The sequence below is a fragment of the Aedes aegypti genome, chromosome 2 (assembly GCF_002204515.2).
Source record: "Aedes aegypti strain LVP_AGWG chromosome 2, AaegL5.0 Primary Assembly, whole genome shotgun sequence".
Classification (NCBI taxonomy): domain Eukaryota; kingdom Metazoa; phylum Arthropoda; class Insecta; order Diptera; family Culicidae; genus Aedes; species Aedes aegypti.
The window spans coordinates 46,371,325-46,395,199 of NC_035108.1; the positions used below are offsets into that span (position 1 = coordinate 46,371,325).

The 23,875-nt window shown below is 36.1% G+C and overlaps 1 protein-coding gene across 4 annotated transcripts in view; it reads left to right on the plus strand.

The window, feature by feature from the left end:
- Positions 1-401: 401 nt before the first annotated feature.
- Positions 402-23,875, plus strand: part of LOC23687720 (mucin-5AC) — a 418,483-nt gene continuing 395,009 nt past the window's right edge. The window contains exons 1-2 of one of the 4 annotated variants that reach the window (XM_021840758.1): positions 402-800; positions 10,195-11,326. The gene's annotated coding sequence lies outside the window, so the exon portion shown is untranslated. The remainder of the gene's footprint in view (positions 801-10,194; positions 11,327-23,875) is intronic. The other 3 variants (XM_021840761.1, XM_021840762.1, XM_021840760.1) reach the window with 3 other exon arrangements.

Consider the following 23,875-nt stretch of genomic DNA (forward strand, 5'->3'; position numbering starts at 1 on the left):
ACATCTCACGGCGCATTCTATAACGGTTTGCCCTATCTCAATTTTCCGAACGCTTTGCCATTCTCAACCGCAATGCACTTTGACCGTTCAAAGCAGCAGCAACAGGTGAATCGCCAAAGCAATCTCACATAGGGGAAGTGCTGTGCAACACAGGAGCATAAAACACTTCGGAGCAAAAGCTCCCTCTTCGGAGTCGGATCCCGAAGCAAAATGTAAACAAACGAACGACGATCGGCCGCCATTCCGGTTTTTCGCTTTCATGTTCGTCTCGACACGATCGCCAAAAGCTCCGATCGAGAGCTTCCACCCAGCTGGGGGTGGTTGATCGTCGGCTCGGTTCGCTTCGCTTCGTTCGTTCGCTCGTATTTTCGTCACATCTGGCTAGCGCTCTTCGTTCAGTTAGTTGCCGTCGAAGCCTGTTCACGAGAGGTTCCAGAGCGCGTGTGTAAAAAGGTGAACCGCTGCCGCCGCTCGATCGCGCGCCGATCATTTCGTCCGTCTCGCGCGGAACTAAAGTCGCGATTATTGGATTTTTCTTTTTCATACTGTGACGCGAACAAAAACAAAAGAAGCGAAGAAACAGAAAAACAATAACATCATCGGCCTGCGCTTCCGAGCAAAAGCGCCAAAAGGGGCCTCTCAGCCTCTGGTCGAAACTTGCCTCGAGCTAAAAACGTGAGCGCGCGCGGTTTTGGAAGACGCACGTGAAAGTGAACTGGAATTTTGAGGAATACAGTTTTCGCTATATTGGCAAATGCAGGTGGGAAGCGAAGAAAAGGCGAAGAGATTTTTTCGTTGATGTAAGTTTTTTTTTGTTGCTGTTGCGGTTGGAGGGTTTTGATTTGGTGATGAATAGTTTTGATTCAGTTGATGATGCGGATTTTGTTACTCCTGAAATCGGTGGTATCGGAGGTGGAGATCAAAGTTCACGCTAAGTGCAAGTCATAAAATGGATCGTCGGAGGAATTACCTAATGGTGGTTAAATGTGCATGAGTGGTTCGGAAGATTGCTTAGAGGAACGTGAAAGCTGGAGGTTCAGAGTGATTTTGGATTCAGACGTGGCCTGTAATAAAGAGTATTGAAATGTAATCAAAATAAGTGGTGCATTGATAACGTTGAAACCAGAAGATAGAAGTGCAGAATGTTAAAAGTTGACCTCAGAAGACATGATCAATAATAAAAGCGTTGAAGTGGTCGTGGCCAAGCAGACAAATATGAAATTTTGAAAAGCTACATTAATGCCCAGAGAAAAAGGCATGATAACGTTGTTGACAATCTAAAACAACGATTACGCAAAACGTGTTATGACGTTGAAGGAATATAGAGAATGTCTTGGTGAAAGTGTATGCAAATATTAAGAGGAGCGAGATAAACTGAGGAAGTTGTCAACAGGTTTGGAATTGTAAAGATAGCTTTTTTCATGAATGCAAATAGCATTTCTGAATTGACTTTAATTTTGGCACACAAGACGACTAGGAAATGAATGTGCAAATTTACATTACAATTGAAATCTGCGAATCATATTCTTTGACGATAGGATGTCCAGTTTTTCAACACTTTGACTTATCGATTGTAGGGGGAGATCCGCCAGTAAATACCAGACAGAACCCAATGTCACACATAGTTGAAAAAAAAAATCAGAAATCATGGTTCAATCATAATGATGTATTAGAAGTGAAAAAAGTTATTATGGAGAGCAATGTGTGCGTAGAATAACACATCCTTGAAATATGCACGACTTTTTGAAAAATAAGATTCAACTAGATTAATATTATTTTTGAATTTGTAAAAATAATTTGGATTATGCCAGCATGATTGAATACACTTATAATTTGGTATGAATGTATTTCACAACATAATTTAGCTAAAGGTGGACAAATTACAATTTTGGTCAAGCACCTCCTGTATCCCAGTTTCGGACAGCCTGATTTGTTAAATGACACCATTGTTATTTTTGCACCAGTGTTTCAAAATATATTAATTTTTCATAGATTTTATCGTTCATGGTATCATAATAACGTGCAATTGAATTAGAAGAAAAAATAAGAAGATTGCAAATTTAGAACAACACCGTAATATGCAGTGTTGACCAGACTCATTTCCCCGAAATTCGAATTGTGAAGCCATGAACTGTTATAACTGTGCGTTGTATTCCTGAGATGGAGGGGGAGGTGGTTGGGCTTGACTGTAGCACATGGGATCCGACAGTTTCGATCTCGGTGGGCCGCAATTCAAGTTTCGGTGAAATGATTCGCACTCACTCACTCACTCATTTCATTTCACCGAAACTTGTATTGTGGCTCTCCGGGATTAAAATTGATCGATTTTGTGTGCAGTACTCAAGCTTAACCATCTGCTTTTCTATCTTAGGAGGATAGAGCATGGCTGTAGTAGTTCGTGGCTTCGTAGTTCGGAAAATGTTATTTTCGGGGAAATGATTCTGAACAACACTGGTAATATGTGTAATTTTTCATCATATATGAAAGAGGTTTTTGGATGGACGTTTTATAGACTAAGTATAACTTTAATTACAATTGGGAATGTTGCATGCAATGTACACATTAACAGAACTCGAGATATTTTCAGATTGTGTCTGGTATTGGAGGCCACCAATCTTAAAAGATCGATTTGGTATTAGAATACACGAGCGTAGCCAGGGTTCGCCAATTAGATGCAAATACATTCATTATACACATTCTCTGAATCCTTTTTGCATGAAACATGGAACTATGAAGAATATCAATCTTTCTTTTTTACTTACACCCTTCTTGATTTTTTTTTCTGAGCAGCAAGGCCATTAAGTTCGTAAATTTGATTTTAGCTTTTCCCCAGATAATATATTGTATGTAAAACTTCAAAAACAAAACATAAGTGTTGCAAAGATTCCTCCGTAAACTACTTCCTTTGGATTCCTGTATTTTTCAAAAAAAAAAACCTTCTTTTATTTCCTCTTGAATTCCTTTGAGAATTACACTTAAAATTACTTTAGGGATTGTTTCAGGAATACTGTCAATGATTATTTCAAGAATTAATTCGACAAAATCAAGGATTTCTTTTAAACTCTTGGGATATCGTCCAAATATTTCTGTAGACATTGCTCCTAGTCTTTTTCTGTTTCAGAACTCTATGAACGATCGATCTTTTTGGAGAAATTTCATTTAAGATTTTTAATAAAATATATTCAAGGTTTAATCCAAAAGTTCTTCAAAGATAATTTTGAGAAAAACATTGTTTTAATAATAATTTATTATCAATTTCACAGCTACTCCAAGAATCAAGAAATGCTGTTGGGTCACCAAAGTTTATACAGAGGTTAATAAAAAAAAACTTCTGTGCGAACTTCTTTAGGACCTCCAAACCTCTGTTCTCGGGAGCACCTTCTTAGCATTCTTTTTAACATTATTGCATTTTCCAAAAAATTCCATAAAAATTCACCCAGAAGTTTTTTTTTAATATCTGAAGATATTTTTTTAGGATTATGCTTATTTTTAGTAGTGTCCTTAGAGATTTTCACAAATAATTTATAGTTATAAAAAAGCTCAAAAGAAGCATTGCATTAAATCCTGAAAAAAATCTCTGAATCTTTTTTCTAGTGTATCCATGAAATGATCCTGTTGAAATTTGTTATATGTAATACTTGCAGAAATTCAAATATCAAACTTTATAAGTACTTCTGGTTAAATTCTTATAACTCTTGGGAATTTACGATTTTGGATATCTTCTTCTTCTTCTTGGCATTAACGTCCCCACTGCGACAGAGCCGGCTACTAAGCTTAGTGTTCTTATGAGCACTTCCACAGTTATTAACTGAGAGCTTTCTTCGCCTAAGTTGCCATTTTCGCATTCGTATATCGTACTCTATGCCCAGGGAAGTCAAGGGAATTTCCATTACGAAAAGATCCTGGACCGACCGGGATTCGAACCCAGACACCTTCAGCATGGTTTTGCTTTGTAGCCGCGGACTCTAACCACTCGATATATCTTCATATCAATTTTCGAGGAACTTAGAAAAGGAACTTAAAACGACTCTAAGGAAAACTTCCATAAAACACTCTTGAAAAATCCCTAATGGAATCCTACAGAAATTCCTGGAGATATACTTGCAGGCGCTATTACATGATTTTTACGCTATGCCCAGGGTAATTCCTAAAATATCCGGGGTGAAATTTTTGGCAAAATATATAGGGATAGTTCCCAAGCCTTACTTCCTGCACTTGAAGAAATATAAAAAAATCCTTCAAGAAGCCTAATCAGCATTTCTGTTCAAATTGCTGTGATAATATCTTAAAACTACTAAGCCAACATTACTTGAAAAATCATTGGAGTATTTTTTACAATGTTTGAAACTCCTGGTTTGGTGTAAAGTCAGAGGGGAAATTAAGTACCTGGATAATCTCAAAAAGAATTCTTTGAGGTTGCCTTTCATGCATTGAAGGCATAAACCTGAACGAGTTATCATTATCAATTCTTGAAAAATTACTAAAGATAAAAAAGTAAATATTTGAAGATTTTCTTAAGGACAAAAAAACATTTGAAAGTTTTGTCAGGAAACCACAGTTAATTTCCCGGAGATGTCTTGAGAGAAATTCTTAATAAAATATTTGTAGACATTTAATCGAAATGCTCTTATGAAATCAAGCATACACTTCTAGAAAGTCAGAAAATGATATTGCTGAGGACCCGATGGAGAAATTAGAGCCATGGGCGTAGCCAGGATTTCCGTCAGGAGGGGGCATGTAAACTTGAAAGTCCATTCACAATTTTTACGCAAAAAAACAACCTCTGCATGAAACGTTAAACTACGGAGGATACCTGTTCCCTATTATTCATTCATAGTTAGAAAAGTGTAGTCAAAAACACGTATTGAGATAAGATAGATGCCTGAAACATTTCATCCAAAACTAACTCCCGAATTTGTCTAGTACTTTTCCTGGATCCGTACAATGCGATCATCGAATTATATTGCGAATCCTAAATCAACCATTGGTGACTCCCAGATCTTTACCTTATCCCACTAACCCAATATCCTTTCCATGACAACTGTGGAGATGCAGAGATATACTCGGTCTCTAGTAACAACGGTTGTCTAACTAACATTCCTTCCCTTCCCCTATGACCGTTATAACGTGGCGGGCGGTGTTGTTCACTTTTTATATTTGAACTCTCGATTTGTGCACGTTGAGAATGGTAAGCTAATCTCAAGCCCCATTCATTTAATTTCTGTGCAACTTTGATTGTTCTGGTCAATCACGGAGTAGCAACTACGAATTGTAAGGTCATCTATGCTCATGCGCATGCTCATGCTCAAAAGTTCTTTCAGGTATATCATTGAAACAATCTGTAAACATTCTTTTGATGTTTTATAATTTTTTTTTCTAGAATTAAGCCCAACAATTATTCCAAAAATCAAGAATTACTCCTAGATCACCAAAATTTCTACATAGATTCACAGAACAGCTTGTAGATTACTTTGGACACTACTTATAATTAGTTTCTCATGAGCTCTTCTTTACAATTTCTAGAGCATAATTTAAAAGATTTCTTTAGAATTCCAATGATTTTCACATAATTTTTTACAAGCATTTTATACAAATCCATCCAAAAACATGTTGGATTTTTTTTCTAAAAATAGTTCAGAAATTTTCCAGGAAGTCTCCTATTTGATAGAGTTACTGAAACGTTTTATGATGTAATTCCTTATATTAAAAAAAAGTTTTTGTCAGGATTCCATTGCAAATTTTATGACTTGATAAAGGGGAAATGAGAAAATTAACAATATTTTGTATTTTAACCGGTGAATTTTTGACCCATATTGGTTCTTAGAGTTGAAGACAATAAATTTCAAAGTTGTTATAACTAAAATAGATAAGTATTCTGGCATAAGTTTGTTCATTAAAGCTGTAGCCAATATACTTAAGGTCTAAGAGCCCACAGAGTACCGTAAACCGGAGGCAAATCGATCACTCTTGTAGAACTTTTTGTTGCGATGCTAGTTAGGAATTGAGGTATTGACAACCTAATACTGACAAAATTAGTACCTCGTTGACCTCTATCAGTGTACGTAATTGATTTTTTAAAAAACAACATTGAATACTTTATGGAATTAGCTTAAATACTAAAAAATGTTCACTAAATTTGGGTTCCTAGAATTAGAACATTTTGTGAAAATTCTTGCAACTCGTGTATTTGAACACTTTATTACAAAGGTAAAGATTGGAAATCAGCATGATACGCCTAAATGTAGACAATTTCCCTTAAAGTAGACACGGTTTTTAAATATTTTATTAAACTACTGTGAGTATTCAACTCAAACTAACATTATTAAAAATAAAACAGTTCTTAATTACAATTAGCCATCTATGAACTACAAAACATGGAATGTCTGTGATGCCTTTTAGCATTCTTGGAAGAAATTGCTATTTGATACCAACCTGATCAAATTCGTTACAGATTCATTCCCCAGATTACGGTAGAAATTATTTCAACTGTTAGCTTTTTTGTACTTTCGATTACATATTACACTAAGGTTGAACTTTTGCCCTACCATACATTACTTGGTAATTTGTATACAGTACTCGTTCGATTTTGGCAACACTTCTTTTTCTTGGCATTAACGTCCTCACTGGGACAGAGCCTGCTTCTCAGCTTAGTGTTCTTATGAGCACTTCCATAGTTATTAGCTGAGAGTTTTCTTTGCCTAAGTTGCCATTTTTGCATTCGTATATCGTGTGGCAGGTACGATTATTCTCTATGCCCAGGGAAGTCAAGAAATTTCCATTACGTAAAGATCCTGGACCGACCGGGAATCGAACCCAGACACCTTCAGCATGGCTTTGCTTTGTAGCCGCGGACTCTAACCACTCGGCTAAGGAAGGCCCCCAATTTTGGCAACACAAAACCGTTAAATTTCGGCAACACTCAATTTAATCAAAACTAATATTGTAGGATCACTTTGTAATTCAATTCACAATAAATTTTATGAGAAAAATGAATCATGAAGAATCCGTTCAATTTTAGAACGGTTCGATTTTGGCCACTAGCAATTTTTTGACGTGTTGCCAAAATTGGACGGACGAATCTTTGAAAGGCTTATGATGAATTCCTTTCAGAATGAGTCGAAAATATTGGAAATCGTGTTTGATAACTTGCAATTTGAATTCAATTTTGCACATGTTTTCGGTATGGTAGTATAAGTGTTTTGCATAGATATATCAATTATTTTGACTCAAGAATTATTTCTGTAAATTGTCTATGAGTTTATACATGCAGTTTATTCGGAAAGTTTTAGCTTTGAAACTGTTGATTTCAATGAAAAACGTTCTATGGAGAAGTTGTAGTGAACCGCCGTTTGGGCTACAAGAAGGAAAAAATACACTGAAACAGAATTTTATTTTTTTATCATGAAAAAAAAAAATTAAAACATACATTTTGAGAAACTTAAAAGTAGATGGAGTACTTTTAAGTTTCTCTATTTGAGATTCTGCTCAGAGGATTCGAACATTCATTAAAGATACATTTTGAATTACACGAAACCTTATCTATCTAGGGAGCCGGAACCTATTCTTGGCACTTTTGATTCACTTCGACAGTGGGTTTTTTTTCAAAGCTACAAGAAGGAAAAAATACACTGAAACAGAATTTTATTTTTTTATCATGAAAAAAAAAATTAAAACATACATTTTGAGAAACTTAAAAGTAGATGGAGTACTTTTAAGTTTCTCTATTTGAGATTCTGCTCAGAGGATTCGAACATTCATTAAAGATACATTTTGAATTACACGAAACCTTATCTATCTAGGGAGCCGGAACCTATTCTTGGCACTTTTGATTCACTTCGACAGTGGGTTTTTTTTCAAAGCTACAGAGCTCATATTTGGCCACAATATGCGTCGTACTAAAGTGCTTCTTATTGCAAAGTTTCAGACAATTCGGCCGAGAAAAACCCCCCATGCCAAAGTGAATCATGGAAGTGCCCAAGTAGCTCTGCACCCTATATAAATTAAAATAAAGTGGTGTTTGTATGTCACGAAATGGCTTGACAACGGATGAACAGAATGACATAAGTTTTCCACTGTTGCATTCGAAAAGGGATGAAATGTGATCGTAAGTACGAGGAAAAAGTTTGGAAAAGTTTTCGGAATAATCGGGATAACCGTAGAAGACTAATGTGTAATTTTGTATGGGCAATTTCATGCCGTTTTACATCAGCTTACTTGATGGTAAGACAAAGTTTGCCGGGGCCACTGGTTTTTAATTTTTTTTTCAAATCCCGTCATAGAATCTTGTTAGAAAACAAATGTTTGGGTCAATGTTTCTTGATGGCGACTTTTTTGTTTAGTTTTTATAAGAGCAATTTTTGTCGATTTTCGAAATATTGGTTAGTTTTTCTTAAATGTATATGTTTTGGTAATAAAATATAAACCTTGAAACTACTCTGAACCATAATGATCATTTTGGTTAGTTCTCTAAAAGCTCAATTATTTCAAGTTTAATGTAAACATTTATTCAATAAATGAGGGGGTATGAAGCAAAGGAGTGTAATTGACAAAAACTGATTTCGAGAAGAACGAGTTTGAAGTTTTTTTTTTCTCAGTATTTTTCTTTTCCATGCAAATAGGGTCCTAAAACCCGGTCCCAATTTCAGTACCAAACGCTTAAGTTTAGGCCAGAAACACATGTTTACTCAATTTTCAAATGGTTTTCGTTGATTTACGGCCAAAAAACATTTTTTTCTGATTTTTGAGATTCTGTCACATCCTTTGCTTCAAACTCAAATTTTGAGTGTATTATGTTTTCCGTGTCCCTTTCGAAATGTCAGATAAGAACAACCCCAGTGTTAAAACTATAACCCCTGTGGCGTTTTTGTCGACTAAGTGAACGTCAAACTTGATCAAAAGTGTCATGGTTCATATTTGGACTTATTTTTGAAATTAAAGTTTAAATATGTTATAGCCGTTATTTGAGCGGAAGAAATTGCTAAAGTAGTTGCTGGAACATACTCTTTCGTGTTGTTAAATAAAAACAAGATTTTATTGAACATTTTAGGACCCTATTATATTGGGACCATAGAATTGAGTCAATTTTCTACGAATTATTATAAAAAATAAAAAAAAAAATCATCAAAAATATCGTTTGAAAGAGACAAGTAAAATTTTTCAGTATACTAACCTCAAAACCGACCAAAATGTCACTTACACCTTTTTGCTTTTGGGCCCCTCACATGATAAAATAGGCCACTTTCATTAGCCAACCATAATTCTCCATCAAGAACAAAGGGTTTAACAGCGAACATAAATTACATTTTTGCGTGTCTCAAGGATCAAATTATGTGTCTCCAGAAAATTTGGGGTTGCTGATTTTATTGATGTTTACATAAAATGTAAGGTGTGAATTGTCAAACTTTTTTGTGATCAAATCCACCAATCATGCAAAATAGGAATTCAACTTTCATCATAATTTGGTAGAAATTGCGCGAATAAATTTAGATTAAATCGTTTTTTTCCAACATGCTTGCAGTCTCCATATAAAATTCTCCGTTTCTCTTATATGGCCAATTACTTTTTTAAACCATAAAAAAATTATTGTACATCGAAATCATTTTGAATTTTGTTGATAAGTATTGTTATACACATGAAGTTTAAAATCTAGGGCAAATTAAGCAAATAAATTATCATACAAGTCAGCAAACTTGCACACAAGTTGGCTAAAATAGTCAAGTTCTGCATTTTCAACAGCCAATATCTCGAAAACCAGGCGTGCTATGATATTTTTGAGAACGACAATGAATTCAGCATTCCTTATTTAGATAATTAGCGGTATTTTGGTGCTTGAGACAAAACCGTGAAATACAGTGTTATGGAAAGTTGGCTGTATAGTATACAGCTATGGAAAATGTAGTGAATTTCGTTCTGTTTATCCAATCAATCCTCAGAGTTAGCAAAAAAATCCATAAAAGCATAGGAAAGACTAAAAGAAACTTTGTCGCAATCAAAACCATCCAGCAGTGCAAGTTATTTGCTTAATTAGCCTTGCATAAAAACAGTCTCCACCAACCTCCGTTCCGTTTCAATCAATACCCGTCATCACCTCTATTTTCAGAAAATTTTCCCCCTCAACCCAGTAGCCTTGCTCACGCATGAACTACACCCAACTAATTTTACTATTTCTTTTCTGTTGTTGATGCTTTCTTTCAGCCAGCCCGATCCAATGCGAAACAAAAAGGTTGTTGTGCACTAAAAAAAGTAGTGAACCCACGTCAAGTGACTGCACGGGGTGAAATTTGATCAACTACCCAACCAAATACCATAGTATCATCACCCGGAGTTGTTGTTGGAAGTTCGGCGAAGTCTGAAGAAAAAAGAGCAACATACACACAGAAACACCGAGTTCGAGTGAAAATAAATTAATGAACGGTGAACGGTGCTCTGCGCCAACGAACGGGTCTCTTACATCTGTAACTGCGAGGCGAATTTCTGTGTTTTTGCAACAACAGAGATGTGATTGTGCTTGCCTGGCTGCCAGCGACTTGACCATAAAAAGGATTCGAAAATAAAAATGCATGTTGTGGAAAAGTTGCTGCTAAGCTGAACTACTCTCGTACCACCATAAGTGAATGAAGTGTTGTAGCTGGAGAAGATTACGACGCCGAAGAAGATAAGCGCATCGGATATTGAATGTGATAACACGTGTTTCGAGCAGCAAGAGAGAGATGAGGAATCCTTGAAGCATCTTCACGCGGTGAAACTCGAAGGTTGTAAATCGAAGAAAACGAAATGCGGGGCAGTTTTTTTTTGCAATCACGTCTGTGAGTTGTTTCATGATACATGGCGGGGCTCCCTTATGAGTGATTGATCGGTCCAAAATCCAATCGACAACAACAACAACCCTCAGCTCAACACACGATAACAAGAGGGCAAACGTTGTTTACCACCAGAAGGGGGCTGTTTTGCTGTTGGGGTGCGCGCTCAAGTGAAATCGAAAGCCGAAAAATTGTTCCGACGTATCGAAGCGAAAAAATGGAATCGAATTAATCGAAACCCCCGCGGTGGTGTGCTTTTTGTGTGCTACTGATATTGTTTTTTTTTGTATGAGGGTGCACAAGAGTTGTAACGAGGTGGTGTTCAACATCGTAAGGTGCGTTTAGAAGGGGCGGTGTATGCTTTATGGTTGCGGGTAGATGCGCAATAAAAATCCAAGTGTGCAAGTGATTTGGGTGCCTGAACAAGCGATGAACCCGCCCGATGATGTGTGAAGCTGAGCTACGTTGGAATGTAACAAGTATCAGCAGCAGAACCGAAGCCGAGCAATGTAATTATATTGATACTGGTTAGTATTTTGTTATTTTTCCACACTGCTAATTAATCGGTTGGTTATGTTGCCCAAAAGCAATTTTCGTCTAATAGGGTTTCTCATTTGGAGGGATAGGTGTGAAAAAATGTGTACCTACTATGTGTAGGGTGTTGATTAGTTGAGGGCGCTTGTTCATATTTTAATGATGATTTGAAAGTTGATTCAATTTTGATTAATGGCCTTGGGTTGCGGAAAACAAATAAGCCTCATAAACAGTTCAATCACATTAGGCGTGATGCGATTCATTGCAGCTCATGGTGGCGTGAAGGAGTTTCTACATTGATATTCATGGTTTGTTTGAACAATTAAATGATACTTTAATTTCCATCAATGATTGGTTTCCTGTTTTATAAATAGTTTATTGATCACGCAAATCAGTTCTGCTTCAACGAAATCAATTTCGCAGTAGAGCATTTTTTTACTTCGATTTTTATTTTTATGATTTTTTATTCATCTTTACTTACAGTGAAATGCCCTCTAATTTTGTACCATTTTAATTTACAGGAAACATAGGAAGTATTTTTTTTTTCAGAGAATGAAAGTTTTTTATACATATTTCATGCAACAATAAAAAAGAGATAAATCATTTAGATCAAGGTGTTGCAAACATATTGGCAAAAAACTATCCTTAATCGGATTAAAATTGCTCATGGAAAGATAGAAATGGATTTAAAATTACAAAAAAACAACTTGGTAATTGAATCAATCATTTGAATCTTTCAACGTTACACGTTGGACGATACACTACAATTTTTCATACAAAATATTAAAATTTGGTGAGCTTGATCTCAATTATTTACGGACCGATTTGAATAAAATTTTCACAGCACGTCAGACATAGCTTAAATTTTAACATCTATTTTTGAGTATTTTTTCAAACACGGGTTCAAACGTAACAACGATCTGGTTAAAGTGAATTTTTTGATGAAACGGTTATTAACAAATGCACTTGAAAACATATGTTGAAATTCAAGTTATGTTTGATGAACTGTGAATATTTAATTCAAATCGTCCCATAAATAACTCAATCCTAATCCTCTAAAGTTGTCCATTTCGTAAGGAAAATTTCAAATGTCTTGTCCAATACTGTAAGTGGTTTCCCACAGGGCCAACACGTTCATGGAAGGCGTGAACAACAATTATTTTCCTGAGCGATAACAGTATGGAAATTTGAGGGAATCGATGAAAGACTAAACTCTGAGTTCGAAACACCAGAATCATTGTTTCTTAAGGCATTAGATAACACATGATAAGTTTCATGTTATACTCAAAAAATGGTCAAAATTGAAAGAGACTGATCCTATCGCGATTGATAATTATATAGAATTTTCTATGGGAGAACCAGTTCAGAGACAGAGGGTCGAAAGGATAATAAGTCGAAAGACAAAAGACCGAAAGACAAAAGGTCTGAAGGAAAATTGTTCGAAAGAACAATAGTCCGAAAGGACAACAAGTTGAAAATGATAATTACTTCTTTGAAAAAAAAATCGACCTTTTTTTCCTTCTTTTTCCACCTTCGAACTTTTGTCCTTTCGATATTTTGTCTTTCGATCTTTCTACCTCGTTCGTTTCGACGTTCTACCTTTTCACCTTTATTATAGATTCACAAAACCATCTGTTTTGCATTTTTGATTTTATCAGATCCCTATTTTATTGAAACCATAAAAATATCACTAAGGGATGGTTTAGAATGTTCCTTACAACTTTGTCAAAGAAAGTAAGGTGCTAATATGCCAAAAAAAAAGTTACAGCCCACCAAAACTTTGATGGTTTTCAGGAATGGTTCGAATGACTTGTTTTGCAAACACTGATGGACACCAAGAGAAACCACACATTTTTCAGTGATCCTCACCTGTTTCCCACCTGTTGTAAAACTGATAACTTTTTAGACACGTTTTTTATGATCTTACCTTGGTTGGCAAAGTTTACAGCTACATTTCAATGCACACTTAGGCGTATTCTGTGTAAGGGTTTAGCAATATTAACACGCTCCTCAAACACTGTTTTTTCTGCAAACTTTGAAGAATTAAGGTGAAGATGAATCGAAGCCAAAGTTCAAATTTTCAAGAGCACGGATCTGGAGAACCGAACATCCGTTCAAGCTGAAAACTTAATCGATTGGTCACTAGCTGGCGGTGACCAATCGATTAGGTTTTCAGCTCAAACAGGTGTTTGGTTCTCCAGATCCGTGCTCTTGAAAATTTGAACTTTGGCTTCGATTCATCTTCACCTTAATGGCGCTGAACAATTTTGTTGTACTTTCGTTAGTACACGGAAAATATAATAACTTGCAAAAAAAACTATGTTTTCTATAACCATAATTTTATTATCGTCAAAATCGGTAGCCACATAAGGATTCAAGGAAAAATGAAGGAGGATAGGCATTTTTTTGCTTAAGAACAAACTTATATAATAGGCTCAAGCGCCCTTAGGCATTGCGGAGCCGAGTGCTATTGATTTAAATAATATTTTTTTTGTTATGGAACTATGCTAGTTTTGAGGAAAGGTAAATCTCGCGGTTTAGTCGAGGTTAGGGAGTACAATCATTTTTGGAGGGGATGGGGTTTCAGGGTCTATCCGTTGGTATATATCAACAGCATACTATTATTGCGTCGTTGCTGCTGATCAACGTAGAGTGGCCATGTCGATAACGTGAGGAAGATAGAGAGAATTCAAAAATGAAGATTTGGAAATCAAGAATCAAAATTTATTAAATTTCGAATAAATTACATGCTAAGATCGATTAAGATAGTGAAATTCTCATTTCCATTTTTATGAATTCCAATAACATAAATTCAGAACTCCTGCTTGATTGGAGAATTCTGAGAAAAATGAGTTATAACTAAGCGAATCACAGGACTTTTTTCCGAAGAAAACTTTTAAGTTTCATAACGGAATTCTATAAATAGCTTCCAAGATCCGTTGCGGAAAAACTATTGGTTGAAATTTGATTGTTCAGTAGACTTTGAAAGTATTACAAAAAAATTATCACGGGCCTTGCTTATACCATAAGAACTAATATCTTTTCACTAGGCCAGACTGAGGAAACTTCACGTCTAAACGCATGGTTTGGCAAGATCATACATTATGACTTGGTTCTAAATTGCGTTTCAAAAGTTAGATGTTTTTCTTTCGAACACATGTTCTAAAGTAAGGCACAGTGCTCCCCAGATCGTTATTATCAGAAGAAAATCTCCATCAAATTTGTCCTCACCAGTCGTTTTTTATGGCTAGCCTGCATGTCCGGGCAAAATTTGGAAAAAAATCGTGGGACCTGTATTGGAGTTACGCTTTTTTTATGGTACAAGTCTGGAAATTCAAAGGAAATTAGAGATATTTAAACGGGCTTTCATTGACCATGATTGTCAAATGTAATTTAACATCGAAACTTCAAAGTTGGTTTGTTTAGTTGTTTGTAACATCTGGGCGGAGTTTTGAATAAAAGATCCACAAAATTTTGAGGTACGCCTTTTTTGCGACGTAACCATTTTAAGCATTAATCATTAATAGACTAATGTGGCATTCTAATACAGTTTATCATGTTTGTATGTTCTCTACATCAAACCGTTATTATATACATTAAATTTTTTCCCTAAAATAGCTGATTTTTCATAGGCTCAAGCGCTATGAGGCATTGCGGAGCCAATTTCATCATGCTACTAAATATTTTTTGTAGCAAATCATACAGGGTAGTTTGTTGAACATTTTTATTCACGTTTCGTTAAATTTTACATGCAACTTGTGGGTATATTTTGTATAACAAAACATAAGTATACCTCAATGAAAACTTTTAGACTTTTAAATTTCGGTTATGGGCTATTCATTGTACTTTGTTCAGTTTTTCCTTTTCAATTTTAATATTGAGTTCGAGTGCTACTTAGTATAACATTAAAATCCAATTTCGTTACCATTAAAAATAATGAGTGAGATTAATTAAAATGGAACAGCGGTACAAAATGGAAGAGAATCATGGAAAGCATAGCACATTCTTTATTTTTTTGTTCCATGGAATTTTTAGAACAAAGCTAGTATTTTAAATTAATCTTGCAGACCTTATTTTCAAATGTCTGTCTTAAAAATAATAGTTAGTAACTAACGATCAGAATCAGATGTCCAACTTAACTATAAGTTAACACAAAAGAATTATACAGTCTGGGAAAAGTTGTTTAGTTCTTGCAGTACGATTTATTATTCATAGCGACTTTTAGATCCAAACCAAAATTTACAGAAGAAAAGAAAGCATACAATGAATTCTTCAATTTGTTAAGTATTTAAACCACTTTATGCTGATGGTCAAGCATCAATAGTCAACTATGCCGCAGAATAATTTAAGATTTTCCGGAAACCACAACTGAACGTTGCACAAATTCCATGAACAACGGTTTATTAACCTTTTTTTACATGTATAGCTGAAGTCATCCCAAATTGTAAATTCTCGACCTCCAATTTGTAGATTTGATTTCGGTTAACTTGCGTGCGATAAACTAACAAAATTTTGATTTTGAAATAAGTCATCATACTTTTTAGGTGGTACGGTTTTAAATTCGTGAAAACCAAATAATAACGGATGTTCCTTGCTTTTCAAAAGCATCTTTACTTTTGTTGCTTTCGCTTATTTCAGTTTTAGTTCACTGTTTGTAGAGGAAGCGCACCAATTTTCGACCCATTCATACAATTTTGCCTACTTTGTATGAAAATCCAAAAATTGCCACAAAATTCTTGTAGGTCGAAAATTACTGCTTTTACCCTACTAAAGTTATATTTATTTGGATTTTACTGTTCATAAGAGTCAGATATGATCAATAAGATCTCAATTAAAAAGCAGCATACAATCATAAGCTAAAGTTTTGAAAGTGTTGTTTGGAGTTATGTTTAATTTTTATTTTTAAATTGTACGCTCAAGTTCTCCTAGTTATTAGGATAATGTCCGTAATGTCTTACAGCACTTAAGCATAGTATAGCATAGTATAGACTGATTGATTTCGTCGCCTCCAAGAACATGGTCATACGTAGTACCTATTTCCAGCACAGTCTCCCGTATCGGTACACCTGGAGATCACCCCAACAGACTGAATCGCAAATCGTTCACGTTTTGATTGATGGAAGACACTTCTCGGACGTCAGAACCTATCGCGGCGTAAACATTGATTCGGACCACTATCTAGTGATGGTTAAAGTGCGCTGAAGACTTTCCGTACCATTCGGTACCGACGCCCGCCACGGTATGATCTGGAACGACTCGAGCTACCCGAAGTCGCAACTGATTACGCGCAAAGCTTTGAAGCAGCGTTGCCGGAAGAGAGAGAGAGCCCACCGACGCCCCTCTGTCAAAGCAGCCATTAATAACGTAGCGGAAGGTGCCATTGGGTTCGTGGAAGGAAATCGACGGAACGGTTGATTCGACGAGGAGTGTCAGACGGTATTGAACGAGAAGAAAGCAGCGAGAACGATGTTAAAAGAAGCGAAGACAGCAAACCCATCTATTCCGAAATAAAAAGCGCCACCTGGAAGAGTGTGCAGAAATGGAGAAGCTGTATCGTTCTCAAGAAACGTGTAAGTTCTACAAGAAACTCAATGCATCCGCAAAGGCTTTGTGCCGCGAGCCGAAATGTGTCGGTATAAGGATGGATATATCTTGACGGACGAACGTGAGGTGATTGAAAGGTGGAAGCAGCACTACGATGAACACCTGAAAATGCGAAGATGAGGAAGACCAAGGCAGCTGAAGAAATGGCTTCATCAGTACGCCGGATGACGGAGAAGTGCCAACTCCCACAATAGGTGAAGTTGAGGATGCTATCAAACAGCTCAAGAACAATAAAGCAGCTGGAAATGATGGTATTGGAGCGGAACTTATTAAAATGGGCCCAGACAGGTTGGTTGCTTGTCTACACCGATTGATAGTCAGGATCTGGGATACAGAACAGCTACCGGAGGAATGGAAGGACGGAGTAATATACCCAATATACAAAAAGGGTGACAAATTCGATTGTTAGCATGTGAGAACTATCGAGCGATCACCATTCTTAACGCAGCCTATAAAGTGCTTTCCCAGATCATCTTCCGCCGTCTATCGATGCTAGCAAGCAGATTTGTGGGTAGTAATCAAGCTGCTTTCGTGGACGGGCGATCGACTACAGACCAAATCTTTATGTTGCGGCAGATCCTCCAAAAGTGTCGCGAGTATCAAGTCCCTACGCACAACTTATTCATCGATTTCAAAGTGGACTATGATACCATCGACCGTGAAGAGCTATGGACATTGAGACATGAGAAATTTTTTTAAACCATCTGATTGATTTTCAGCAGTTTTTGATTCCGAGAAAATAGGGTGGGATAAAGTTTCCCGGGATCAAGTCTACCTAGTCGCCCTTATAGCTGAAATTTAGCAAACCGTGGTTTATTTTCAGAAATTTGCTTTACCAAAGACTTCAACTCGATAAAATTCTATGACTATTGTTTGGGGTCTGATGCAGTTTTTGTTTAGAGACTTTTTGGATCCTTTCGATGTCTTGTAGTGATTGCATCTTTCGCATTTTTTTGGCAAAGCACGTCTACTGGGTACTTGTTGGCAATGACCAACAATTGAAACGTGCATAAAACACAGTATTGTAACCCAAACTTGGCCACATCAATCAATCCTTCAGCAGGTAATCGTTGGCACCGCAATCTGACAGGACTTTGATTGGTATTCGCCGCATTGCCGAAACTGTTGTGTGCGAAACAAAGCCAAGTTCGTGATTCACCACCCATCGCTCTTGGACTGCCATCATGCATCAACTGCCCAGGTATTCCACCGTTTCTGCACATTGTCACGTTTCGATTGGTGCAACTCGACGTTGCTGTTTGCCATTTCGCTGTATTGTACGTACACTCCTGAAAAAAACCCTGACGAGATGGATGGAAACCGTATTCCGCGTATCAGCGCAGTTGGATCGCAATTGCTACGGTACGGCGACCGGCTCCGTGTTGACGACCTGATAATTCGTATGATTGCGCTCTTACAGGGTGTATGTTAGTTAGGGTAGGCCAGAAAAAAACTATTTTCGAAAAGCCATGGTGCTCAATCCTTAGAATGAAAGATATGATTAGTCATAGTATTTTTGTAGAACACATTAACATGCTTCTATCGTTTTGATCAAGAATATTGAAGACCAAAAAATCCAAAAAACAGGTGCATTTAAACGATTATTTAGAAAGTTGATTCATTCTATAAAAATGCTATAAATGAACAGATCTTTCATTCTAGGGTTTAGCATAATTACTTTTTAAGCATTGAGTCTTTCTGGGACACCCTAATTTCGGTATGAATGAAACCAACGATGATGATGGTGGGTGGATGCGAAAGTTTCGCTACTGAAGCGCATTTTTGCACATACGAACCGTATGTGACTTTGTGGGACTGTACGACTGAGAGGTGGTTGCAGAGGCAGGCAATTGCGCCTATCGCTGGGTGTTGAAGGAGGGCATGGCTCTGATGTGCGCCCGTAATTGTTGTGACGGGAGTGAGATTGGCTTTGGCGTGGTCGTTTCAAGTCCATCTATATTTCTGTCGCTATTTATTAATGTGACAATCAGAAAAGTGCCAACCGGACGTGAAATGGTGCCTAGGCTGATTGATGATGATGGCTGATTGAATTGTGAGATGTACTTGAAAATATAAATTTAGATAAATCTGCGTTTTGCAATCAAGATACCATTTTGTATCCTATTACGAACACTTAAAGCCTCAGTGAAGTATAGCTCACCAAAGAGCATATTAATTAATCCTTTAATAACGATTTTTCCTACACACAATTTCTGTATTTTTTCGAGATATTCTAGGTCATTTAAATTTAATGTTAGGAAATACATAAATAATGTATGAGCAATCAACATTGCTTGTACCCAAATATGTCCAGTAAGACCATCAGGCTGATTGGTCAAAGCTTGGCATAATTATTAGAAACTACAATTCAGATAGCCTGCATTTTAAAATCAAGAACAGACACCAAGGGCAATTTGTTTTACATTTAAAAAACCTTTCAAACAAAACATTATGGTAATACATCTCTCACCGGATCGTTTCGCCCTTGAAGGGTGCGAGAAAATATCACTTATTTTTGCTGAGTGGCACTGATGAACCCATCTCGCAATCGATACAATGGCCCAGCGTGGAGCTTATGCTCGGCACATCTCACTAATAAAGCCATTTGCGCATTTGAATTCATTCCCCCACGCAACGGCAATTTACAAAGACATTACACGCTGAAACTCAATGCCACATAGCATCGTAGCGGATTGTCCCTTTAATCTCCGTTCGTGAAGCCCTCGAATAATTCCGCAGCCGAGGAAAATCACGCATAATTATCTATGGAGGCGCAGCACCATTGCACGCCATCACAGACCCCATCTTGGCGGAGGAGATCTCCACAGCAGCTATCAACGAACTCCATCACCACAGCATTCCGTGTTGTGTCATCGCGGCGTTAGACTGCCTGGCTGCCTTCATTAGAGTCAGTCATGGACAAAACTATCGGGGGTGATAGAGGTGCCCGGCACCCCCTAGATTTTATAGAAAAATCCTAAGCTTTGACATTTCCTATAAAATTTAATGTTATTTCTATAAGAGAACAAAAATTTGTTGAACATGTTGACAGAAATATACTCAAAATATTTCAACAAAAGTTCGCAAAATATTTTAAAAGGAATCCACAAAACTTTTCCGCGGAAATCCTTTCATCTGAAATCTCTTCAGGAATCAGTAAAAAAAAATCAATGAAAATTTGAGGACTCTTGCAATCAAAAGTTTAGTAAAGAATTTTGGAAGAAATCCGCTGAGGACGTCGGAAAGAATGCACAGTGAATTTTCTTAAGATGCCATACGTAGGATTAGAAAGATAAGCACTTAAACTAGGAATGAACTTGTCTCATCAATTGAAACCAACCTCGGATTGAGTCATTTTTCCATCTCGACCTCTTCATCGTCTAGAACAAACAAGTGGGTCTCAGTGGTTTGTTACTCCCTTATACTCTTCCGACCATAATTAAATAAGTATCAACAAGAACTGTGACCCATAACCGGTACATGAATTTTACAACTCACAGAATTCTCACCAATAACTTGTAGAGTAACTAATATAGTTTCCACCCTTAATAACACATTCCTCAGTTTAAATCAAAAGATCTACTCTGTCCATACGTCGTTTGGACTCATCCATGCAACCGTTATAATACGTTAAAACATTCTTCAAATTTCTGTGTTAAAAGCTTAAAATTCCATTTCCATTGTTAGTCCATCGGACTATGCACAATAGGGCGATTCAAATTTTAAAAATGTTTGAAAATCCAGTCTCTCATATGCTCCTTACCATAAAAATAGTGTTCTGTGAAATTTTCAGCTTTCTAGGTGGTGATTTAAAGGTGGCCCAAAGGCAATGTAGGTTTATATGGAAATTACTATGGAGAAATTTGGAGAAATGTTCCAAACACGTTAGTACTGTAATGTAAGTAGAAACTTATCATCCCATATTGAAAACTCATTCTCCAAACCCTAATAAAGGATGTTGCTGAAGAAACAAATCCCTTTTGAACTAATTTTGTTTTGGATATTTGTGGATGTTTGCAGGGCTATAATCCCATATTAAGCTAAATAATAGCAAACTAATTCATGAATATCTCTTCTGCTATCCGTCGGATTAAATTTCTCTCTTCAGCAAATTTCTTTATCATGGTTTGATGAATGAGTTTTTACTCTGGGATAACAAGTTTGTACTTACATTACAGTACTAGCGTGTTTCGAACAAATCTCAAAATTTATCCATAGTAATTTCCATATAAACTTACATTGCCTTCGGGCCACCTTTAAATCACCACCTAGAAAGCTGAAAATTTCACAGAACACTATTTTTATGGTAAGGATAGTAAGTAACATATGGGAGATTGGATTCTCAGACATTTTGAAATTTTGAACCGCCCTAATGCACAAGCATACTAAATAAACAGTATCGTAGGCTTTGTCTCCAAACAAATATAAAAGCCAGGGGTCCAACAAATATACTTCGAGGGTCCAAATGTATTTAGTTGTCCAAAATAATAAACAGTGAAGCTATACGATTGCATTGTTTTCGGCTGTCAATTCCCCGGCCATTTTGCTTGTCCCGGGTTTCGGGACAATAATTGAAACTTGTCCCGAGATACTGGAATTACTGAGATTTTCATTAAAACTAGTGTTTTTGTTGAATTGATTGTATGATTGTATGATTAAATTACCTATAACACATTACATGTTAAATATGGCTTATTATTCTTATGAAGTAACTAAATGAAAATTAAACTTTTTTTTCAATATTTTCGAATCCTCTGAGCAGAATCTCAATAGAGAAAAAAGTAGTTTGGAGTACCTTGTACCTTTTAATTCTGCCCAAATGTGGATACGAGTAACTGACACTGAAGAAGGCTACAAGTGGTAGTCAAAATACCTCCCCTTCCCCTCCCCCAAAAATTAAAGCTTAGCTTGACATATTATGGGAAGAAATTCTTCAAACGCTTTACTTATACTTACAGTATGGGACAAAAAATTTGCAACTTTTTCGATTTTCCATACGAAATGATCAACTTTGGTAAGCTAGATCTCAGATATTTATGGACCGATTTGAATGAAATTCTCACAGAACATCGGACATAACTTGAATTTTAACATATATTTTTGAATAATTTTTCCAATCTTGAGTTAAAAAGTAATAACGATTTTCGAAGAAAAATTCAAAGCTATCTCAAAATCTGACAGCCCTGCACAAAATCTATTTTCAGCAAACTTGTTTATCTCGTCAATATCATCAATTTCGCTGAAGATATCATAATGCTCTTCCTTCAATTTGTTTAATTATGCCAGTTATAAAAAATCTTCAAAAAAATCATTTTAGTTAAACCGTTATTGCTATTAAACTCGTGGTTGGAAAAATCACTGAAATATATATGTTGAAATTCAAGTTACTTATGAAGCACTGTAAAAATATAATTAAACCATTCTAATTACGTACATATTTTTTTTTCTGAATGATGTTTTTCAATTTTATCGAATAAGGCTTGATGCTATCATTGTTTTGAATTGATATTTAGTGGTTTTCATCAAATTTCACGTTCATTTCGGGAAACCCGGGATTCCCGGGACGTCAGAACGTATATCCTGGGAAACGGGAAATCCCGAAATTGGTCAATTCTCGGGATTTGTTGTCCAGGTATGGACACTGTATTTTCGACGTATCTTGGACTGCACATGACCATCTATGCATTTTTATCTCATAGAGGAAGTATTTCTTTACATTTTGGCATGTTAATTGACTGCACAGCGTACAATTAATAAACTAGAACAAAAACTTAAAATCACTTCTTTAGAGGATCCTAAAAAGGACATTTGAAGGCCTAGATCTCGGCTTCAAGTGATCTCATTGACTTGAAATTTCGCTTAGAAGTATCCTAAATTTCACTCTACAGAAAGTTCGCAATATTAAAAATATAAATAATAATGTAATTTTCAATATAATTTTCAACTATCGCATCACCCATTTTGCGAAATTATATTCTTTACTTTCATTTTGAAATAATTTGAAAACAACCCAGACAACCAGAAATTGCATGAAAGTTCACGTTATAACTCGTTTGTTCATACTAATTATATCAAACTCGCAAAACACCGTGGATAAACTCGTCAAATTGATGAGTTTCCTCGCATAAAACACTTTTTTCTGAGTTCATTTGCACATTTTGTTTCGTCCCGTACACTCGTACAAAGTAAGTCGAATCAATTCGTAGCAGCTGTCAAATCAAAATTTGTTATCATAAGTTAAGTCGCATAAGATCACAGGTTAGTTCGGTGGACTATTTAAACACTCGCATTGTATGTTATTATCACATAATATATGCATACATATCGCCTCCACTTTTGTACGTAGAAAGCCTTTTCGCGACATCTTATAAGTGAAATTTTGCACATACAAAGCCTCCAGGTGATTTCGTTATGCGTACAATTTGGTTGTCTGGGAAACAATGTTACTGAAAAATAATATTCTTCACAGTTCACAGTGGGGGATTTTGCCATTTTAGTGCTCATAATTAATAGTGTCTCAATTATGCTTCCAATCAAAGCATCTCTAGAAGACACCAAAACGTCTTCTAGAAAGTTTTTCAATAAGTAACCGCGCTAGTTTTCATGTAAATTATTCATCATTATATGATTAAACATATCTTACATTATCTTACAGTTTGGTCATTTTAACGATATCGATAGCTTTTGCCACTTATTTAGTTACAAGTAGTGAAATTTGCCCTAAAATATTATGTAGCTTGTTTGTTTCAACACTTAGTGAGATGCTGTATTCTGCAAAGTTGTATATTTTAACAATATACAAAAGTTTCTAGAACATTCTGAAACTGTTAAATAAAAAATGCAAAAGTTATGTGAAGAACAAAATTAAAAAGTAATTATCGAATAATGTATTATACTTTGAAAAGTAATGAAGTTATGAACTGGGTGTCTTTGACAAA